Raw genomic sequence first — 6,137 nt, 5'->3', positions numbered from 1 at the left:
TGAAAAAAATCCTTCATAATGATTAGAACTAACAAGAACAATCATTTTCATATCACTTTCGTAAGTAATGTAACTAACTTTCTTCAAATTATATAGTCAAAGTAAATTGTTTGCTTTAAATACCAAGATTTCTAGAAGTAAGTGTTTTTATCATAACCCTTATGTGAAAAATTAAATATTCTATAACAAAAGTCCTATTTTATTCCATTTCACTACATCTATAAATATTTTTTTACATTAGGTACATTTCCACAAACATCACACAGTCCTTGCACATTGCACAATACCCTTGTAAACAGGTGTTTCCAAAACACAACAAAATTCCAATAGTTATTCAAACATTATTCAATTGATCGCGTTTGTATGCTATCACCACTGAGTGAGGGTGCCTCTGCGTGCACAAGTCACAAGAAAATTCATAAATAATAATATTCTTGAACCTGATGTGTGTGTACGTTAAAAAAATAATAAACAAAGGTTTTCTTTTAATCGTTAAAGAAATTTAAAAAAAAAAGAAAGATCTTCCGTCACGGTTGACCTATGCGCGCGCGTTAAAAAGAACTCTTCAGACCTCGATCAATGGTCGCTTTGTTGTCTGTCTGTCCTCGAAGGGATTCGGAAGTAAACTAAACATAAAAATTGGAAAGGGAACTGTTTTTGCGCCATTCATTCAAATTCAACCGCTGTCGTTGTGTTGTCTTGTTTGTTGTCTATCTTCGTCTACGTTTCCCCTTCCTCCAAGGGAACTATCCATCATGGCTTTAAGGGAAAAATAACTCCTACACTCCTCCTAGTATTCACTCATAGGTGCAATTTATTTTCAAAAAATTACATATTTTAATAAGTTTTTTTTTTGTTTGTTTTTTATCTTTCTGTTTTGTCTTTGGTAATCACCTTCTAAGGCGATCCCAAGTAGTCTGGAGAATACAGTATTCAACAAATATAAGCAGCGAGGTATCTTACTTTCGAAAAGGGTAACGGTGATACAACTTTAAGATTTATGTGTTTGTTGGGCGCCACTTTTATTTTATGCAAATATTTTAAAAGTAGAAAGAAAATGGAAACGAACGAAAACCAAGACTAAACTAGGTATATTTTTTTGTTCTGATGTTCTGTTCTAATGCAAATATTTTAATTTCATATATCCGTAAGATACTGTAGGTAGCTATCAAATTATGCAAGTTAATTGTGGTATCACAAGCCTTTGAAGAGTTCTTTGGCTTTGGTTATTCCGATGGTGGATTGCAATTGCGTAAGTCTGGCAGAAAAAGACAAGATACCACTATTAGGTGGATTTAAATCTCAAAAGATACCCACGGCTATAATAATACTATGAGAAGTGATTATGTTGGATGACGATACCAAAGCAAAAGCAGGTGGGAAAATTGTTAGTTTGCCTATTTAACACACAATGGAGAGCCATTTGGATGAATGAACTCACTTGTTGGTAGGTAGGTAAAGAGTAACACCTATAACATACTAATAACTACTAAGAGTTTTTTAAGGAATAACCCTGAAAATCTGATAGTAGTTTATTATATTTATGAAAATATTTATTCTAATCCTTACAGAAACTATATTTAAATGAATATTCAAACAGTTTTTAAAGATGAATGGTAAAAATAATTAATAAATACGTTTATTGATTCTTTGAAAGGGTATAAAGACACTAAGGATACGGAACTGTATTTGTATAAAAATATCTTTTCAAAGAGTTCACTGATAAATCTGTTACTATAGAATTAACTGCTCAATTAAAGCGGATGGAACCCAGTTTTAAATTTAAACTAGGTATCTTCCAGGTTCCAGAAGATGACCTATACGCTAAACTATACAGCGGTTGACTTTTATACACGAAATTGTTTGAAGCTTAAAGGTCTGACAGTTGATCTTTTTACTTAACGAAGTAGTCAATTATATCTCAATTATATTATAGCATATTTATCAAGGTCTAATCGATCAATTTGCACCATATCATTAGAATATTCTTATATGAATAGTATAATTTCGGTATGACATTTAATTTCTACTTTATTCAGATATTAGGTTTTGTTAAAGTTCTTAATTTCACTTTTGATTAAAGTATCCTTCAATACTGCTTTAATTACTTACTTATGTACCTGTACTCCTCCATGTACCTGTACTGAACATACGCTACACATTAGACTGGGCCAAAAAAATAAAATATTTTTTTTTTTGAAAGTTACTTCGAAAATCTTGTTCAGGATGATGAAAAAAAAAATTTTGTGAAAATTTGAGCCGTTAAAAAAATTTTAAGAGGTCTATCATCGATGTTTTTTTTTTTATACATGATATGATGTTTTACAACAGAACTGCTAGACGATCAAAGTAAAAAAAATTTCTGTTCATTTTTTCTTATATAAAATTAAATTTCCTACAAAAAAGATCTAATTGAAAATTTTCGTCAGACGAGCCGTATTCGAGTAATTAAGCTTTTTAAATCGAAGTGTTTTTTCAATTTGACTGTTTCACTTTGGAATTTTGTGATGAGCAAATAAGTGAATAGAAAAATAAAACCACGACAGATTCTTATAGGAAATTTAATTCTATACAAAAAAGGTCTTGTTGTAATTTTCCCTTTTTGTAGGGACTTAAACGTTCTATAAAAAGTTCCTTGGCAGCAAATTAATTGCTTTAACCGTTTAGAAGATAATCGTATTCAAATCGCAATGCATACTTGTCATAAGAAAACTTTTGAAATCAGTGGACATTGGTTTTGATACGAATATCTTATTAACGGTTAAAGCAATTAATTTGCTGCCAGGGAACTTTTTATAGAACGTTTAAGTCCCTACAAGAAAACATCTTGCTAATTTGAAAATATTGAATTTTCAGTGAATTAGAAAATTTTGAAATTGAAAATTGATTTTTTAATTTTTTCTCGATTTAAATCGTGAATAACTTCTTTAGAACTCAATTTAGGGAAAATTACTACAAGACCTTTTTTTTACTTTGATCGTCTAGCAGTTCTGTTGTAAAACATCATATCATGTATAAAAAAAAAAAAAACATCGATGATAGACCTCTTAAAATTTTTTTTAACGGCTCAAATTTTCACAAAATTTTTTTTTTCGTCATCCTAAACAAGATTTTCGAAGTAACTTTCAAAAAAAAAAATATTTTATTTTTTTTGGCCCAGTCTACTACACATCTCCCGCTATTTTTGTTAGCCTTGTTAAGGCATTAAATAATAGCTGTGAACTACTAAATATTAAAAGACATGATCACACGAGTACCTACCTACCAACAAAAATTGAATTTCTGTGAGAGTGTGTGTAAGGCTGTAAAAAATCATTTTATTTTTAATCATTTAATTTAATTGCATTTGCTTTCCATTAGAAATTAAAAAAAAATTATTGTAAATAATAAAAATTTGCATACAAAAAAACTGAAAAATATTTGCATTAAAAAAGATTTTTATTACAACAGAAAAGTATTTCCATAAAAAAAATTATGGCAAGTTTAAATACCTACATAATTATTTAATAAAACAAATCTCTGGGCATTTGAAAAAAGTCGAAAAAATGGTCACCCTGTGACGGTTTTTCATGTGCCGTGACTACAAATCTTAATTTTTCTCATATTTTTCTTTTGTTACGACCATTTTTTCAACTTTTTTTCAAATGCCCATAACTCAAAAAATATATGGCTGCGATTTTTTTTATTATTTTTCTGATAACTGTCACCACTTACCCTATCTACCGTTTTCGTTTCGACGTTAACTTTTGAGACACCTTGTATACACCTCATCACAATCTTGAAAAATTACGGAATAAATTCCAGATTTTTCAAGAATGTCTGTTTTGTCTTTTATGGTCCCAATTAGACGTTTGACTTTATTACCATTGCTATTTGGTGATATGTAGTTTTTACCGACTTCCAAAAAGGAGGAAGTATTAAATTTCTCTGTATTTTTTTTTTTTTTTTTATGTTTGTTACCTCATAACTTTGGACTGAGTGAACCAATTTTGATAATTCTTTTTGTATTGGTGCTTGCGGTGTGGTCCCATTTTAATTTCGTTCAGTTCTGGCCATAAGAACTATTAGAAAAACCATAAACACCCAGTTTTGATCCATGGAAGTCGGTTTTGTTTTTTAATGAAAATGATTATATTGAAAAATGTTGGAACTCTTTTTAAGGTGTATGTTAATTCCATATATGTACTACCCATATAGTGCCCTTAATTATGAAAGTGGACTAAGTCACTCCTAAAAATGGCATCAAATCTAGCCTAAAAATAATTATTATTTAAGGGGTAAAGTTTATTTGAAAGCGAAATTGCAGCAAATAGACTTCTTTATTGCTCCTCTAGTGATTTCATAAAAGAAATATAATTAAATCGTTATAAGAAAATTATTATGTAAGTTTTTCTTCAAACAATGCAAAAAGTGACTTAGTCCACTTTCATAATCATAGGCACATATGCTACCACATTTTCTTTAACACTATTAAAATAACTTTAAATTCTCGCAGGTGGCCATGGCACAGAGGAATGAGTAGATGACTTCAGAGCCAGACATCGTGGGTTCGAACCCAACGGTCGACTCAGAAGTTTTTTCTAAATCGCCAGCTTAACTGAAGCCACCTGTGCGATAACATGAGACAATTGTCAACGATGTCTCCCCCTCTGTGCCACGTAGTTATGTGTTATATGTGTTTCTGTTGTTCTTTCTTTCTTTGTCTTTCTCTTTGTTGTATTAATGTCTTGTGCTGTATCAGCAAAATGGACTAAGTTTCCGAAGCTGTAGTGTGTGTCTAGTCCGTAGATTTATCTTCGGATTAGATTAATATGTAATGTAATGTAATGTAACTTTAAATTTCAATTACTTAACAAAATTATTAGAAGAGCTTTGTGTATAGCTTTTATACTTGTAGGGCAGCTGCTTGTGGAATAAATTTATATTGAAGGTTTTGAATGAACAACAACAACTTGTGTGTGATACCACCAAGTTCATAGGCTGGAGTTATAGCTATTTCACGGGGATCAACCCGATCATCAGACTCCTTTCTAGTAGTTTACCTATACAAAGAGAAAAATTTTGAATTTGAGAATTTTAGCCAGGAGGCGTGATAACCGCCCATTTTCAATTAATTTTCATCAAATATCTTAGAGCACTTCTGATTATCGTAGAATCTTGAAACTTCATAGATTGGTTGAGCTAGTAAGTTATAGCAAGAAAAAAATTTAAATTTGAGAATTTTGAATAGGGGGCGTGGCAACCGCCCATTTCTGCAGAATTTTCATCAAATATTATAGAGCACTTCTATGACTGAGATCTTAAAACTAGTTTTTCGGGAAAATCGACCTTGAGCCAAAGCCGCCATCTTGGATTAAAGGTAAAACACGTTTTAGTGAATAACTCGGCCATTTTTTATTTTTGACAAAAATTATAGGGTAAAACTTGTAGAAAAATTTATTTTCTATAACTTTTATCTTAATAAATTTTTCTATATATAAGATCAACGCAATATGGGAGTGTTTTTATATGTGCCCTTAATTATGAAAGTGGACTACGTCACTCCTTAAAATGGCCTCAAATCTAGCCTTAAAATAAGTAATTATTTAAGGGGTAGAGTTTATTTGAAAGCGAAATCGCAGTAAATAAACTTCTTTATTGCTCCTCTAGTGATTTCATAAAAGAAATATAATTAAATCGTTAAAAGAAAATTATTTTGTAAGTTTTTCTTTAAACAATGCAAAAAGTGACTTAGTCCACTTTCATAATCATGGGCACATATGTTTTTAAGGGTGAGAAATCTAGCTGCAATGTTAATTTTTGCAAATTCCTGAAATTTTAAAAACAAAAGGAACTATCTCAATTCTCAAAATCGGTAAGTGTCATTTTAAACAAATTGAGTAAATGTTATAATTAATGTCTAGCAAGACAATTAAGTCTTTAAATTTTTCAAATCGGTTCATTAATGAATGAGATATAACCAACTGCTTATAACTTACTCTCTCTCTTTTAATCTTTTATTATAAACAAATTGGTCATATCTTAAAGATTATTTCTGAATAATTAAATGGCTTCTATTCTAATTGAAACTATTCTATAAATATGAAAATTACTTTTACCAGATTCAAGTAGGTATTTTATGTTAATATAGCTCAAGA

This window comes from Episyrphus balteatus, chromosome 2 (genome assembly GCF_945859705.1).
Source record: "Episyrphus balteatus chromosome 2, idEpiBalt1.1, whole genome shotgun sequence".
Lineage (NCBI taxonomy): Eukaryota > Metazoa > Arthropoda > Insecta > Diptera > Syrphidae > Episyrphus > Episyrphus balteatus.
This window is presented reverse-complemented; position numbering follows the sequence as displayed.